We start from the raw sequence: 18,855 nt of genomic DNA, 5'->3' as shown, positions 1-18,855 counted from the left end.
AACTGGTTTGATACGAGGCCGGGTTTTATGAGGTCAGGTTTTACTACCATGTGTCGTACTGTCACTCGTCAGATGAGAGGAAATGAGACTACAAAAGCCCGTGACTTTTTGTATTATCTTGACCATTTTACATCCGTCTTTTTCACCTTTTAACTGTTCTAAATAGCATTCTTATTCTGTTTTCACATCTGTATATTATATTAGTTACATATTTTACTCATTACATTTGGGGACCCCATAAAACAGGTCAATGGGCCGTTTTGTTTACCAACCTTAACTTACGTTGCCATGTTGTTTTGTTCTGTTCTTCTCTATCAAATTTACTAGGGGTGTGCCAAAAAAAAAAATCAATTCATATAAAAATAGTGATTCTCATTTACTATGATTCAGAATCGATTTGAAATGTCCCGAAATCGATTTTAAAAAATAAAACAAATCCACCAGCAGTCTCACGCCATTAGCACAATTAACAGTTAGGGTTAGCGATTAGCGGCTAGCACAATTAGCAGTTAGGGTTAGTGATTAGTAGCTAGTGCGATTAGCAGTTTGGGTTAGCGATTAGCATGGTTAGCGGATAGGGTTAGGTTTAGGGTTAGCGATTAGCAGCTAGTGTGACTAGCCATTAGGGTTAGTGATTAGCGGGTAGGATCATGAGGATCCTTTGCACACCTATAGATTGAAGGGTCAATGGGCCATTTTGTTTCCCAACCTTAACTTTCGTTGCCATGTTGTCTTTTTCTGTTCTTCTCGATCAAATTTACAAGGGGTGTGCCAAAAAAATTGATTCATATAAAAGTCGCAATTCTCATTTACTATGATTCAGAATCGATTTAAAATGTCCCAAAATCGATTTTAAAAAATAAAACAAATCCACTGGCAGTCTCACGCCCTTAGCACAATTAACAGTTAGGGTTAGTGATTAGCGGCTAGCACAATTAGCAGTTAGGATTAGCGATTAGAAGCTAATGCGATTAGCAGTTTGGGTTAGCGATTTGCACGGTTAGCGGCTAGTGTGGTTAGCGGATAGGGTTAGGTTTAGGGTTAGCAATTAGCAGCTAGGGCGATTAGCCGTTAAGGTTAGTGATTAGCGGGTAGACTGGAGTAGATTATGAGGATCCTTTGCACACCTATAGATTGAAGCAGAAATCATTATGAATCAAAAATTGTTTTGAATCAAAAATAGATTTTGAATCGAATCAAATCGTGAGATAGTAAAAGATTCCCACCTCTAATATTTACTGTTTGGTTATTTAGCTTCATGTCGGGTTAGCAATGCTATCATTTGCAGAACTGATATGTGGGATTACAGATGAACCTGGCGATCAAAATTAAAGCTTGATGGGATGAAGATGCAAGTTGTCACACTGTTAGGAATAACTTCTTTCTGAGTCCCTTTCTTTCTTTTAATGTCAAATGGAGAAACAAAGATGTAACGGCAATGAACAGGTAAAAGGGGAACTGTGTGAGATTCTTAATGTAGGTGTCAGGGTGCCATGTTTATTGCAAAGACGGTGTGAAGCAGTCATTTCCAGAAACTCGAACATTGAGGGAGTTTCCTGTAATCTCTTTGAATATCTTAACTTTTAATGGCCGCTGCTCTTTTCGTCACCTCCAATCAGCTCTGGTAAGACTAGCTATCTGTTTCTTCATGATCTTATTCCAAATGAATGGGTGCTGCTGCTGCTGACAAGAATTTAAAACACTATATCCGTTGCATATTTAACGTGCGAAACCCTTTTTTTGTGTGTGTACATGTAGCGTGTAAGCATATATACATTCCTATCAGGGTAGCATGTCTGATAAGAAATTTAATGACAAAATTTCAAGCATCATTTATCTCTGGAAGCCACACAATAGCATCACACTGCAGCATAAAAAGTGGGGATTATTTTACCTTGTCTTGTCCTGGATTTACAAGATGGCAGCACTGACAGAAGAGTTTAGTGCACGTCTTACATAAAACCGATAAACTGGTTGTGTTGGTTGGCAGACAGACCCGGTGAATGACCACTTTTTGTTTGCTACGTTTCGAGAGACTGTTCGGAGGGAAGCATGATTCATCTTTTGAATGGTCCTTTCACTGAGCTGTTGGAACAATAATCCGCCGTTATCCTTTCTCTGTCTACTCTACTAGTGAGATGGGTGAGAGTATTATGGTACAATCACACTGCGGCTACCTGAGTTGAACTATTTAGCCATAAACTGTCATTTCCTCACAGAACCTTCTTGCGTTCAGGATTGATTTAGTGCAATTAACAGAAAGCTGCACAAATCAAGATGTAGTAAGTGGCATCTCAGCTAACAATTCTAATTTCCCGAAACAAAACACTGAGGTGTTTTCTGTTGGAGCCTCCCTGCATGGTTAACACCTACTGTACATCATTCAACACCTTCAGTTTGTAATGAAGGCTTTATGTTTCTGGGGGGTTTTGGTACAGAGTTGTGTCTACAGCAGTGTTTCTCAAAGTTTTTTGAACAAACTCCCCTTTTTGTCATCATGAGCCTCCTGCCACACCCCCACCCCCAAATTGTTGTTGTGGTGGTGTTGGTGGTGGGGAGGGGGGGGAGTGGTTTGCCATGGATATAACATGCTGCTTGTTATTGACACTGATGTCGTGTTTCCACTATGTGTTACTGGCTCGACTCAACTCGACTCGACTTGAACCTGGAATCTGGTAGCTGGTGCTACTTTATTATGCCGCGTTTCCACTACGAGGAACCAGCTCAACTCAGCGCGGTTCGGCTCGACTCGGTATTCCTGGAGACTGTTTCCATTACAGGACACTACTGACTTTACAGTACCTGGACGTCATAGCGATACAGCAAGTTATTTCCGTGTCGTCTGCTCAGAGAGTTGCTGAAAACTTGCTTGTTGTGTGTTTTCTCGCCTGAATTTTTACATCGGCCACCAAAGACTGAATCTCCTCGACCGATCATGGTGTAGTTTTGGACTGTTACCATGTGGATTAATGTACCGCTATATTTACTGTCCATTTCTGCATCTGTTTTTTGTAAAATGACGGGTCACAGAGAAAACTGTATGACCAATCAGTGGTCTGCAGTGTTTATACGTCACGGTTTAGTATCGCTTGGAACCTCAGCGGTGGTGATACCAAAAAACTAGTACCGGGTACCAGATTCCAGGTCCTTTTTCGGAATGGAAACACAAAAAGACTGAGCCGAGTCGAGTCGATACCACGCAGTACTTTCTTGGCCGAGGTTCCAAAAAAGGTGAAGAGATATTAAAGTGTGACATGTTAACACTGCAGACCACTGATTGGTCGGAAAGTTTTCTCTGCATCATTGTGTCATCAATACGCGACACGCCATTTAAAAAAAAACAGATTCGGAAGTTTACAGGAAATATACCAGTAGGCTAATCTATGATGACAGCCCACAAAACGACACCGTGGTCGGTCAAGGAGGTTCAGACATTTCGGTCTTTGATGCCAATGAAAAGATTGAGCGTGAGCTTGACGGGGCAACACGCAACGAACGAGTTAATCTGCAGACGTCACGGAAATTACATGCAGCATCGCTATGACATCCAGGTACTCTAAAGTCGGTAGTATCCTGTAATGGAAACGGTTTCTAGGAATAGTACCTGGTACCCGAGTCGAATCGAGCCGGTTCTACGTAGCAGAAACATGGCATCACACAGACTAATCCCAACCCAATTCGGTCTCAGCGCCCCTCTCTCACCTTTCTCATTCCAAACGCCCCCCAAACAATGTCCCAAAAGACACAATTCTAATGCTGCCTTATGGGATTATGGGATATTACGTTAAGAGTAAACTTTGGTCACATAAGTAAAGCATACTGTGATACAAACCTATATGCCAGTTTTAAGTGCTGAATACCCATTTGGGAAAACTTACTGTTCAAAAGCAATAATAAACTACTCCTCCGCAGTTCAATGCGAGAAAGGCAATGGAGTATCACTGCTGCACTGACTTAAAAATAATACACCATCTATACTGCCAGCTGCCTCTTTTGGAGCCAATAATATTGACAGTTACTACATTTCTTACATTGTTGAAGTTTGCCATCACGCTGAGCCAGAAATGTCTTTTCTGCTGCAAGTGCACTGTAATAAGCGCTATTTAATAATTGCAGAATTGTTGAGTTGACACAACACTTTAGGGTAGGGGTTGGATTACTGGTGTCGAATAAGGGATTCGGGTGATGAACACGTACAGTTTAGCCTTTATGGACGTGTCATGAAGTCTGGATCGTATATCAGCTTTTCAGACACTGTGGAGTGGAGACTTTTTCAGAGTTTCTGTTTTCAGTAACTGTGATTATGGTGTAATTAGCTATGTGCCCTTTAACAGAAACCACACATTCACAAAATTAGATGAATAGAAACAGACCAGGGCTGCCTTTGTCCTTTAAGAAGATCTGCAGGCTTTGACCTGTCTACTGAGGGGATTTTGATTTTGACTATGAATAGATTCCAAATATAAAGGAGTTGGGAATGATTATTTTAATGCAGGGGTGTCTGGGGGCTAAATCCGGCCCACCAAAGGGTCCAAACAATAAAGACATTACCAATCAATCATTTTAGTTCAGAGGCCATATATAACCCTAATTTGGTCTCAAGTGGGCTGGACTAGTAAAATATTTACATTATAATCTATATCATAAAAGGGAAGTGGACTCTGTTTGTGTGTGTGTCTCGAACATCACACAACATCTGGAAAGAGCTGACTGCTGCAGTTTGGCATACTTATAGATTTTTGGTCAAGGAAGAGACTAACGAAAACAACAAGTTGATAGCACCAATATTTTGGGAGATATTAGTAATTTGGGAATACAGGGTGGGGAAGCAAAATTTACAATGAACATTTAGTTGTTTTTTCTCAGCAGGCACTACGTCAGTTGTTTTGAAACCAAACATATATTGATGTCATAATCATACCTAACACTATTATCCATACCTTTTCACAAACTTTTGCCCATATGAGTAATCAGGAAAGCAAACGTCAAAGAGTGTGTGATTTGCTGAATGCACTCGTCACACCAGAGGAGATTTCAAAAATAGTTGGAGTGTCCATAAAGACCGTTTATAATGTAAAGAAGAGAATGACTATGAGCAAAACTATTACGAGAAAGTCTGGAAGATACTATTAAAGAAGAATGGGAGAAGTTGTCACCTGAATATTTGAGGAACACTTGCGCAAGTTTCAGGAAGCGTGTGAAGGCAGTTATTGAGAAAGAATAAAAACATTTTCTGTGATGTAAATTTTCTTGTGGCAAATAAATTCTCATGACTTTCAATAAACTAATTGGTCATACACTGTCTTTCAATCCCTGCCTCAAAATATTGTAAATTTTGCTTCCCCACCCTGTACAATAGCCTTATAATCACGTTGCTGTGTCCATGACAGTTGACGGGAAGCGCAGTACCACGCTGCATGACAGGAAATGAAGTTAAAAACAGGGACAACCCATTTACTAACTTCAGTCCCTAGATATCAGTATTAATATATTCAAGGTGCTATTTGTTGTGTGTGTGTGTGTGGGGGGGGGGGGGCAGGGAATCAACCCCCCCTCTGGTTTTTGCATCTCTACTTCTGCTCAATTAATTTCATTCTTGGGAGGACAACCAACCAATTCAAATTACAGGCAAGATGGGACTGAGTTTTCTTCCACCTATATCCTACATTACTGGCACTAACGTTCACCTGAACCGAACTGTCGGCAGTCTCAGAATTCACAAAAATCCCCATGCACTGGGGCGCCGTAAAGGGGGGGGTAAATTTGGCAAATTCATGGGGCCCAGCATTTGTGTGTCCAGTGGATAAAGGTTAGAAGTTGTGAAAATTTCCTGTAAGATCCGCTGTATACTAGAAGAATAGAACCCAGGAGTTGGATGTTGAAAGTATGTAAAGTTTTACGTTCATTTCACGTTAGTTATAGACCACACCCCCATGTATATAACTGTTGCCGCACCCTTAATATATTAATTGTTGTTGGAATTTTAAAGAATGATTTACCAAACAATTTTTATGTCAGTACTTATAAAAACTACCACATCTGGAACACGTGATTCCCCACAGGTCAACGCACTAGTTATCAGAAGAACCTACGAATAATGACAACTCCAAATGTTTTCCTCTTTGTTTTAGTGTAAAGGCATAATATTGTTAAAATTGCACCTATTTTTCTCAAGAAATGTAAAGAATAGTTTGTATATGCAAACGTTTTCATCATGTAATTCTACTTTTGTCAGTGTTATTATTATTCATGTAGCCCACATGAGATTCTATTGGACTGTATGTGGTCCCTGAATTTAAATGAGTTTGACACTCCCGCTTTAATGGAACCTTCCTACTGGGGTTATCCTTTTTTCTAAGATGCAGGGTTGTAAAGGTTAATCAATTTATGCTATAAGTCACTTATCAAACACATACATCACCTGCAGTACCTTGAACATGCTTCAGCCACTGTTTGCAGTGTGTGTTGAACAGTGTGTACTAGGCACCACAATGACAAATATCTGTACAACACTGTAAAAAATGACTGTAGAATTAATACCAGAAAGTTGTAAAATTGCAACATAAAAAAACTATAAGTGACAATACAATGCAAAGTTGTTTATTTGAAAAGATTTTTGTGTTAACGATTGAGACAAATATAACTGTAGTTTTTACAGGAAGAATATGTGAACAAAACCAGATTTGTATGTAGAAATGATGTATATCTATTGTTTTTAGGAAATAAAACTGTAAATTCAAAAACAATGTGGTGCTGTTTAAATTGTAAGACCATAATGTTGAAATGAGGGATATAACGATATGAAAATTTCATATCACAGTTATTGTGACCAAAATTATCACGGTTAGCATTATTATCGCGGTTTTATTGAAATTGTGCTCAAAATGTTCAAAAGTACTGATACACACACTGAAATAATTTAGCCAAGCTGTATTTAAAAAAAATAATAATAATAATAGGTGCAATGTACCTTCTGTTGGCAGAAACATTCAAATATTAATCTTTAGGGGTCTGAGCCTATTTTGGCCGTTTTTCAGTACTTTTGATTTTGCCTTTATATACTATATAAAGAAATGTTTACTATACCCATGTTTGTTTGTTTGTTTTTTCAGCACAACTTCATTTTTATCATCTGCCTATTATTTTTTCACTTTAACCTACTATATCAACATAAAAGGACAAAAAACACAAAAAATATATATAAAATCCAATTTGAAAAATGTATATAATTTATCGCATAAATAACACAAAGATGCTTAACGAACCTTTTCAAAGACTAAAAGTGAATATTAGATCTAAATATTAGGTATATCACATCAAAATTGTCATAAATTAAAACTATACTCAAATATTTGACATAAAAGCATAGCCTTACATAAGGTTTTTTCCCCAAAAAGTGCGGTAATTACACACAGTTATCATGATAATTAGAATTTAAACGGTAATACTAACTGTCTGCAATTTTACTGTGGTTTATCATTATGCCAGTAATCATTACATCCCTAGTTAAAATAATGGCATATTTGCTTATATAAAGTAAACATTTAACAATGTAACATTTAAAATTTGTAAATTAATGGGTTGGTAGAGTTGGTAGAGCAGCTCGTCTAATAACCAAAGGGTTTCTGGTTCGAATCTTGGCTTTGACTGCCCATATGTCCAAGTGTCCATGGAAGACACTGAACCCTAAACTGGTCCCAGTTGGACCTGGTGGTTTTGGAAAGCACTCTGGACACCATGAAGGTGTAGAAAATGTGCTAAATAAGTGCAGTCCATTTACCATTTAAAACCAGTGTTAAATCTACATGTTTAAAATGTTAAATCTACATGTTTAAAATGTTAAATCTACATGCTCCTCTTTATATATGTTTACAGTTGGATGTGTTTTTTACAGTATTGTTCTGGAAACCACAGCTGCCAGCTGTTTTTTTTTTTTTTTTTCTGTAAAAACAGGATTTTTTTTACAGTGTATAGTTCAATTCTGTGATGACATACAGTATGATATGATATATGAAATTAAACAAACTAACCTTGCAGTAGTTATGTGATTACCACCAGTTAATCTAAGGGTAGTTGACAGCTGATGTGATTGCATAAACAGACCAACATAAGACACAATGATTACAATAATTAGACCCATGTCTTGTAAGTGGGAGTCTGCTTCTCACCACTGCATGTAATACCTTTGGTAAAACTATATGGATTTACTCAGCTTCAGGTTCAGGATTATGCTCTGCTTTCTTGTCACTGGCTTGAATCATGTTGTGTCCATAGAGCTAATTTGGCACTACTAGGCTTCTCTGTAGCTGTTGCATTTTACATATGCTTTCATGCTATTCCAAATGGTCCCACTTCCCCTAAATTGCACAATTTCCTTACTACTGCCTCCGATTCAAACACTAAGTATTACAGCCTCTGTATAACTCAGTCAGCTGCCTGCATTTTGCTTTGAGCATGTCCACGGAGGTGATAGTACAACTGCTTTTAAAGCCAACACATGCTGCGTGCTGCCTTTCAACTTACCATGACTCCCCGATGCAACTGTTCTATGTTTTGGCTAATTCAAAGTGTATGACATTACTCCTGTGGTGCCACCATTTTATTCAACATCTCTGCACATTTTAAGTATAGCTACGAGTGACTGATAATGGGTTATATGTGCTAACACTGCAAGAGGAAATTGGCATCAAGGATTAGGCTACTAGTAGCTTCTCAACATCAACAACAACAAAAACAAAAAAGATCAATTTTCAAGACTGGCTATTCAAAAACAGGCAAAATGGCAGCCTTTCAACAGCTAAAACATTTCTTATTTCCCAGTGTTTTTCATTATATTTTTGGACTACTACAGTAAAAAAATAAGCAAATATTTGAAGCTTACACTTGGAAAGTCTTCACAGTTTCAATGATTATCTGACGAGTGAGAAAAAGCAGATTCACAGATAAATACTGTGAGGTTTCCCCAGTCCATTTTCACTATCTAAGAAGGACCACAGCAGGTAAAAATCAACCATGTACGAGCCACTACAGAAGTCCCCTGGCCTCAATTTAAATAAATCATAACTCCACTTTCCCTTATCATACATGTACATCACTTTCACATTGTGTCCGTGGATGTAAGAGTCCATTCAGGGAGTCTAATCATTCCCAACAGTGCAGCCATTCTGTAACCTATTTAAGCTGTAGTATAAACAACTTGCATTGTCCACACCTTTTTTTTTTTTTTTTTTTTTTCCATACAATGCAAACCTGGCAACATGTTACTGCATCATCTAACATGTGTCATCTTATTTATTTATTTATTTTTTACTCAACATTTACACATGCTATAATAATAATAATAATAATAATAATAATAATAATAATAATAAAAAGCAGCAGCTCACTATGTTCAACACAATCCAATCTGCAGCTGGCACGCATCTTCCAACAACAGCACAACATTGTCCAAATTTGTGCACAGATATCGGGGAATTTTTTTTTTTTTTTTTTTTTTTTTTTTCTCATGAGTGGGGCAATACACTTTCGGATTGAGGGGATGGGTTCCAGTGCGGAGACAGAAAGAGAGAGAGAGAGAGAGAGAGAGAAAAGAGCTGAAGCTTATAGAGAGGCTGCAGTCAATGAGTGGACTCCTGTTTCCTGCAGTGTGCGTAAATTTCAGTCTGGCTACACTGGTGCGGCACAGGCTTTTCAAAAGGGATCGGATAGCCTCCAAGTCCCACTCCGTTATAGCATCCTGTCTATCACTCATAACTCCACAGAGGCGCTAGGAACAACTACACCCCAGGACAAAATTAAATAATAATAAAAATAATAATAGTAATAAGAATAAAAAATCAGAGGCGCGCAGATCTACTCCTTATAGTCGGGAAAAGATGCGCACTCCTCATCCTCAACCTCAACCTCTTTCCCTTGCGTTTCTGCTCAGCGTCTAGTTTCACAGAGCGCGCGTGCAAATGCGCACACGGACAGACAAACTCACCGCTTTACGAGGGCGCGCACGTGTTCTTTACCTTGCACGCGCGCCACGACTATTTATTCTGCCAGTTCTGGTTGCTGGTCGCGCTTTACACAATCACGCGCACAGGTATCAAGAAATAAAAATAAATAAATAAAACTTACACTTTCATTTAAACAGCACAGACAGGAAAAAAAAACTTATTCACCACAACCAACACTACCACCACTAACCCCCCCCCCCTTCCTTCCTTACCTATTCGCGTGGACTCCCTTCAACGCACATGACAGCTGACATCAACGGCGCAAAAAAAAAAAAAAAAAAAGAAAAAGAAAAAAGACGCACAAGTTTGTTCCTCATTTCCGCGCACAGTCTCTCAATTCCGTGTCTTTACCGCTGGCATCCTCTCCAGGGCAGAACTTGACTGCAAGCCTCGCGGAGAGCCGATACTCTCCCTTTCTCCCTGTGTGTATGAGTGTGTGTGTGTGTATGTGTGTGTGTGTATGTGTGTGCGGGCGACGGGACGAGCGAGCCGAACCAGCGCGTGTGTGTGCGCATCTCTCCGCCGAAACATCCTCCAATCCTGCCCGGCTACTGCGGCGGCTCAGGCCAAAGGAGGCACCTGATTGGTCGGTTTTTACATCAATCCAAGGCTATCAAACTCGGACCTGCCTCCCTCTGTGCTTCCCCCCCCCCTCCTACCTCTCTCTCTCTCTCTCTCTCTCTCCATTATCTCCCTCTCCTCCTGTCTTTCTCTGTTAACACGTGATTGTATAAGATAGTGATCAGGAAACGATAGGTTATCCCTATCTCATTTTCTTACACACAGACACATAGATGTGGATAAAAACCAGCTTTTCCTGACTGTCTTCCCAATAGGATGTTGTAGCGAAGGAAAGAAGTAGAGGAACAAGTATATGTACATAAAAGTACTAATAAGAACCAATAAAAATACCTTAAGTATTAAAAGTCAGAGTAGTTATTAAATAGTAAAGTTGTGCTTGTTATTGTTTATTTATTTGGTTCGTTTTACTGTTTTCAGGTACACATTGCATTTCATTGCGGTACAACTTGAAGGTTAATTTTATTTTAACCCTTTATCAGGCAAACAACTATTTATGGTAATTTCCGCACGCATTACAAGACAATAGTTGTCTGCACAAAATTTTACCCATATTTACTAAATGTCAAAAGAAAAGAAGTGCGTAATGTTAGTTTTTCCATTAAATCTCAAATGCAATGGTTTGTTTGTGAGAAGTCATTCCATAAACATGGCGACCAACGTAAATATGGTGTTGATTTACAGATATATTCATTATTATTATTATTATATATTACCCCTCTATCTCGAACTAAATTAAAAAATAATTGGGTTTCCTGGTGTGTCCACACATATTCCGACATGTTTCTTCTTCTTCGCTTGTTGTAACATATGTCAACATCCGTTTTTTTAACTCACCTGACTCTAGTTGTGAAAATAGGTCTTTCTGTTGCAGTTTTTTGTTATATACCATTTGAGCTACACCTGAAAAACCACCTCTTGCCTGCGCAAAAATGTTTAATCGAAAAATGAGACTTTTGGCGAAATTGTTGCTTTTCAATTTGATCAATTTTTATGCGCATGTTATATTTGCCCAATTTGAGGATCAATGGAATAGGGACTACTATATAGTGAAGTTGTGCTTGTTATTGTTCATGTGTTCTGTTCATTTTACTGCTGAAATGATAGGTTATCCCTGTCTCATTTTCTTACACACAGACACATAGATGTGGATAAAAACCAGCTTTTCCTGACTGTCTTCCCAATAGGATGTTGTAGCGAAGGAAAGAAGTAGAGGAACAAGTATATGTACATAAAAGTACTAATAAGAACCAGTAAAAATACCTTAAGTATGAAAAATAAGAGTAGTTATTAAGTAGTAAAGTTGTGCTTGTTTATGTGTTTGGTTCATTTTACTGTGGTTTTCAGGTGCACATTGCATTTTGTTGGTTGATTGAAGGTTGATTTTATTTTAACCCTTTATTGGGCAAGAGGCTATTTATGGTAATTTCCACACACATTACAAGACACTAGTCCAGTGTTTTCCCCTCGTGGGGTCACCTGAAATTCAAATGGGGTCACCTGAAATTTCTAGTAATTGATTAAAAAAAAACAAAAAACATTAGAAATAAAAAATATATGGTGAGTTGACAGAAACGATTACAATACATAAATGACAAACTGCGAAGCTGAAACTGAAGCACTGTGGTACTGTTTATCTGTCAAATGTTCATTGTGGTCGGTTTCAGATGCTGCAGTTCTTTCATAATTCATAGTTTGAGTTCTTGTTTGTTCAGTATTAATTGTCAGCCTTGTAAATCCAAGCTGGACTGACTGTACATATCCTGACCAAGGAAAATAAAATTCTCCCTTTGTGCAGAAATCTACACCTCGCTTTATCGCCTCTGTCCATAATAATAAACATTATATAGACTAAATGTGTCTAAAATTAACATTTATTTGCAACATAGTATAGCAAACTATTACATGATCAAAAACAAATTAATTTTAGCAAAAAAAAAAAAAAGTCTCTGTTTTGAATGTCAGGAAGTTTGTGACGTTAAAATGGGGTCACAAGGTTGGGAACCACTGTTATAGATATTTCTCTCTTCCAACACACCTGGTTCAATTAATGATCAGCTGATCATGCTTTGCAGAAGCCTGATAACAATGTAATGGCTTCCAGATGTGCTCAAAGAGGGAAATATCTTAAACATGCAGGATACTGGCTCTTGAGGACCAGATTTGGACACCCCTGGTCTAGAGCATCTGTAAGGTCCACCTCTGCATGAACAGTGAGTGTACCTGCTTTGTTAGGTACCATGAAGTAATGGTACTAATGTAAGGAATGATGTTAAAAGGGATAAAGTGAAGTGGATGTGGACAGGGGTCTGGATCAGCACTTATGTTGTTCTAATGTTCTAAAAGTGATGTTCTAATGTTCTAAAATACATGTTCCTTTCACCTTACATGTGTTTTGCTTGTATTTTTTTTTTTTACATATAATTCTTGGATTTATTTATTTATTTGCCACAAATGGACAAGGCACCAAATAGTACATACAAATACTCATTAATCTTGATTGTCTGCGTAAAAATAAAACATTTTTTAAAAATTCACAAAAGTAATAAAGTCTTGTTATGTCCTCTAATAACTCACTATAGTTGAACTTATTTTTATGAGTGCCCTATAAAAGGTTACTTTAACTTGGGTTAACCAGTCCATTGTAAGTCTGTAGCATCACTTTCCTGCAAAAAACACTTAACCTACATGGATAAAAGTACCAGGACAAATTAAATTCAGATGTGTCTTTGCTAAAAAGCATCAGGTCTTCAAATTGATAATGACATTATGTGATAATATAAGGTGATATTAAAGCTGTACTGTACGATTTGGCATTTTTACACTTTTCTTTTGTAATCTTAAAATGCTCCTAATAAGCATGTGGTAAACTAAAATGTAAAAGAAATCCACCAGGTTTTGAAACTAATTCTTATATATTTCTGATAAAAGTCTGTCCAATCATATTATTCGGTCCAAATAAAATGATTGGCCGAGCTTCCTGTCTGTCATCCGTTGTCATGTGCCTCTGTGGCAGAGCGTTCTTTGAAAGATATCAAGGAACAGCGAAGAACTTTCAATGACCGAACAGGGCGAGCTACCACTTCCACCCCCAGCTGTTCACACAGAGAAGAAGATGCACAAAGACCGGAGCAGAAAAAGCTGCTCAAAAGAGACTTCTCAATGTGGCAAAAGAGGCAAGACTCGTACATACTGTACATCGAGTCTGCCTTTGAGAAATGGCAGAGGTTAAAACAGCTTCATTCAGAGCTGGAAAGCATGAGATGGTCATGGAGTTTCTGTTGGACAGGTACTTTCAGTTTGTCTTTTCATAGAACGCAACTATGTGACAACGCAGCATCCAGATGCTATCAGTTACTATAGTTCTGTAATGTGCAGTGAAGATTAGCATTAGCATCAGCGTTAACTTCACCGGTAGTGCAAACAAGCCAGGCGTGTAGCATTAGCAACCGCTTTAGATTTAGCTGTAGCGTTACGGACAGTGTTAGCGGTGTTAGCGTTAGCGCTTATTGTGAAGTTGTCATTTAACCTGTTCTCAAACACCACTCTGGGGTTGTGTTTTACTGTGTTAGTCGTACAGTAAGCTAGTTCAACACATTGCTAGAGGACATCTCCGGCTAATAGATTACACTGGTCAACAACAAATTTATTGTTTAAGTTATTTGAGCTGATTTAGGATAATTTTGGTGTGCTAAATCCAAAAATCACGTTAATTTTGCTCAATCAAGTTAACTTTCTCAACTATGCTACATATTGGCTTTTTAATATTTTTGCTTACATTTATGGGCATTTTCACATCATATGACACAAAATTCTTTCATATTTCTTGCAATAAACGAGTTCTGAAGATGTTACTTTTGCCAATTAATGATTAATGTTTTTTTAATATTACAGGTGAATGAAATGGCTTCGACTAGAAGATCTTGCAAAAATAAGCCTGACGTATTCTGCTACATCTGCGGTGAATACACCATTGTACCTAACAGGAATCAAGTCACAAGTTTCATAAAGTGTGCTTACCAATCTTATTTTGGTATTAATTATTATATTTTGTGAGAAGATCAAATTTTTCAAAATCAAATTAGCAAAAAAAACCTGACCTGATTGAGAAAAACAGATGTCATTTTTGGATTTAGCGGTGCAAAATGGTCCTAATTCAGTTGAAAATACCTAGACAACTTGCAAAATACATTTTTTTGTAACCCAGTGTTAGCATCAGAGGTCAGGCAGGGGGAAATTTTTATTAATATCTGTGTGACATGCCAGATCGGTAGGTATAGCTTCAAGAGAATTATCACTGCATTGAACATTTTCTTTTTTACAGTTAATTTTATTGATGGGATCATGTGAAAATGCTTCAGAGTTTTTTTTTTTGTCCTCAGTTTAACTCAACATTGAAATCTTTCTTTATTATTAATATTCTTTCTACTGTTCTACCTCTATTTAAAGCCTAAATATTTCAGAAATCAAATTATTTTTAAAGCACAAGTAAGCATCTGGTTTCTTCAACTCTCACTCAGGAAGAAAAATCTGGTAAAACTTAAAGAAATAGCATATTAATTAGACATTTTTCATGATAATTATTGACAACAAACCACAACATTTTATCATAATATGTGATATCCGTGGGAATGGGGACTTCTAGAAGCTGCAAGTATGATGTGTCATAGTATTTTTGTCCATGAGCTCATAAAAATAGGCCAATTCTCATTCGTGACAATGGATATTCCATGTAATCCAAGAGGGTTTTTGGAGACTTTATCCATCTTAACGTGGGTTTTCTCTTTATACGCTTCCGTTTATCACAAGCATTCCGAATCAGCACATTTCAGGATGTGATTGGAAACGAACAGTGTGGAAAAAGTGTAAGTAACTGAAGCTGTCAGACTATTGTAGTGGAGTAAAAAGCATAATATGTGCCACTGAGATGCAATGGACTAGAAGCATATAGTTAAAAATGAAAAATGACAAGTAAAGCACAAGTACAGCACATGAGAAAAAGTACTGAGTTACATTCCACCACTGATAAAGAAGCGTATACGAGTGTTATTTCCGCTTGGAAATTCCTTTAACCCTATAAAGCCAATTGTATCATATTTGCAACACCAGGTTCTGAGACTTCTATCTTATCAATAAAATCAATACTTGCCTTGAAAACCTATTGTATATGACCCTAAATGTGTTTTCTGCCCCCTAGTGGATTATCATCTCACTGAGGCTAGTGGAAGGGCTCTTTTTTAGTAGTCTTTTTAAATATGGCCGCTATTGTTAAATCATCCAAACAGTTTTTGCAGGAAAGTCTTTGGTAATTTTCAAAAAGTTACATTAAGAACAACAAATCTATTGTTATTCTTTTTTTTTTTTTTTTTTTTTTTTAAATAAGCACTTCACATACTGAAACAATGCATAGCTACTTGATACTTGATTCTTTATAGTATAGTTAAATTATGTTAAAGGTGCGTCTATCAAATTTGATACTGCGGGTAAATAAAAATGTCCATTGTGTCAAACGTGATATAAAAATGTATCGTAAACAAAATAATGAGGGGAAATGTTTTGTTTGGATATTGTTAATAAGTCTAATAAACATCTCAATTCCAAAATATTTAAATTTTGTTGCTACTTTTTGATGGGTCAGATTTTACAGGATTAATTTACAGATGAAATGTGATTGGTGTGAACTGTATTTTTTTTTTTTTTTTTTTTTTTTTTACATTCTAAACACTGACATGATACTCAGGGAGGAAAGTAGAGTACTGTGGACCTTAATTTTTTTTTAAAAATTTTTTTATGTGAACTATGTTGTTTTTTGTAGGGACTAAAGATGGAAATTAGCCTAGGCTGTAATCTTGCATATTGGCGCATAATATTGTGTTTATTAATATGCACTGTCCCTTTGAAAAACAGACTTCAACTTCAAATGTCGGCCTCGTTTTTCTTATTTCAGCAGTTAAACCTGGTGCTTTTGACTTCAGTTACTTAAATACTAAGGGTGCCGCAGTTTTTGTTGTCTAAATGCTTTGAGAAAGGCCAAGAATTCAGCTTTTTTAACACAAGTGGTTGTTTGTGTGTCGATAACTATGCTTTAACATATCCAAGAACATATTCAGTAAACAAAGTAGCCAGACCAAGACAATCCTTCCACCTCTGCTCTACGTCTGGAAGGACACAGATAAAATAGTAGTGAGTTTATGTGAATGCCACCAGAACTCGTCTGACTCCTTCTCTTGTGCTAATGAAGGTGGAAAAGTGGATTCCGTCGCATATGCTTTAAAAAAAATACCCAGACATAAATAGTCATCTTTTTAAAAACATGAAGTGTCTTTAAGGTTCTGTGGTTGAGATTTTGAGTCGTGGAAAGTTGAGTGTTACTTTCATCCTCTAGAATTTTAATAGCACCATCAGCAAAGCGCTGCTACCAATTACGCCAGTGAGTTCAGAAAGCTTAGGAGAGTAAGGTCAACATCTAAGCAGTGGAATTCAGGAAACACCGTCTAAAGATTCACAATGTTTAATTTACCCCACTGGCCTTGCTTATGAAAAAAAAAAAAAAAAGTCTAGTGTAGTTAGAAGGGAATTTTGCATAATATTTTGGGCTTTTGGGACTATGCACGTGTTTCAGCACAAGTATATCAGACAATGTTTTTGGTACAAAAGCTCTTTATCAGGCCTCGCTTGATAAAGAGGGATGCTTCTAGAATCCATAAATAGATCTCTTTCTCAATTAGAGTTTTCAAAGTTTTTCATTTAAGCATTTCCTTGTAAGAATTCATGTCTAAAACTTTCAGAAACAGCATAACACAACGAGGCTTACGCTGTCGGGGGCTGACAATAAGGGTATATCCCCAAAATCCTCCCAATTCTTTGTTCCCACAACCATTTGGAAAAAAAAACACACCAAGGCCCAATCCTAATTCACCCTTTGGCCCTTGCGCTTGGCACTACTGCTTGAAACGGAGCTGCAAGGGATAGGGGTTGAAACATTCCCCTATGAAATGAGACAACCCTTCGAGACCTGTTACGTCATCAGCAGTCATTGATGTCGTTATAAAAAGATGTGACTACTTTGTTTCCGAAAGAATTCGCCATACCGTCAGCAGCTGTAACCTTCTCTGTTGCATGGGCTTTGGTCGTCTTTTTGCGTCTATCAACTGCAAACCGTCGAAATGCGATCTGTAACACATTGAAACAGCATTAAACAGTCGATTGAATGATTAAGTTGTTTACGAAAAAAAAAAACACGTACATTTGTGTGTTTCTTTCATCACACAACTACACTTTGTGACTGTGTTTACTAGGCCTGTAACAGTACACGTACCAAACCGAACCGTTTCGGTACACACCTGTTCAGTTCGGTACACAGCTGTACCGAAACGGCACAGTATGATGAGAAAAAGAAAAAGGAATGAAAGACGTCATTCGATGCGGAACTTTGAATCTGCGCAAGTTTCACATGGACTTAATAAAGGAGCACAAATTGACCTAAAATATGAAATAGCAGTTGATATAAGGTTAAAAAAAACAACAAATATGATGTGAACCTGGAAGGAAGACACTGAAGACCCTCCACCATCAGTACAGTCCAGTTTGGATCAGTTCAGGTTCAGGTGAAAGACAACAACGAGGAAAGAGACGCTGATAAGACGGACGTTGTTTGGCCCCTAGGAACTACGGTAGTTCTAAAACACTGACACTAGCTCTGTCTGTCTGTCTGTCACGTATGCTGTATAATAGAGGAATAAATAGAACGTTGAAAGTATGTAAAGTTTCACTTTCGTTTCACGACAGCGTTCATTACGTTAATTATGGACCGCACCCCCAGGTCTAAAACTGCGCGCCCCCCCTACCCCCGGCTCCGACAAAAAAAAAAAAAAAAAAAAAAAAAAATCCCCCGTGCACACAGGCACACACAAATACACACAGTGTCCTAAACAGTTTGTTCTCTGTCCTAAAATAAATAATTTGGTTCATTGTGTTGTCAGTGTTTCTCTTCAGTTTGTTTCAACAGAATACCAGTTTACCCTCTTGTTAATGTTGCACTTCATGTGGAATTTTTTTTGGTATTTTTATGCAGAATGTGAACTGACAGAACTGTGATTAGATTTTTCTTGTTTGTTCAAAACCACCTTTCAGGGAAAAGTGCAATGCTAATGTTTAAAATACATTTAGTAATATTAATAATTTATTTTATTTTCTATTTGATTTGTACCAGCAGAATTATATTATTCCTGTTTTTCTACTGTATATTCTATTGTCTCCAAAAATTGGGGGAAAA

General features: G+C 37.5%; 1 protein-coding gene across 1 annotated transcript in view; it reads right to left on the bottom strand.

The window, feature by feature from the left end:
• LOC115411062 (cadherin-18-like) overlaps nucleotides 1-10,266 on the bottom strand; it is a 134,632-nt gene extending 124,366 nt beyond the window's left edge. Inside the window, exon 1 of the mRNA XM_030123004.1 lies at nucleotides 10,214-10,266. The gene's annotated coding sequence lies outside the window, so the exon portion shown is untranslated. The remainder of the gene's footprint in view (nucleotides 1-10,213) is intronic.
• Between the last annotated feature and the right edge of the window lie 8,589 nt (nucleotides 10,267-18,855).

Source organism: Sphaeramia orbicularis, chromosome 20, assembly GCF_902148855.1.
Source record: "Sphaeramia orbicularis chromosome 20, fSphaOr1.1, whole genome shotgun sequence".
Lineage (NCBI taxonomy): Eukaryota > Metazoa > Chordata > Actinopteri > Kurtiformes > Apogonidae > Sphaeramia > Sphaeramia orbicularis.
This window is presented reverse-complemented; position numbering and strand designations above follow the sequence as displayed.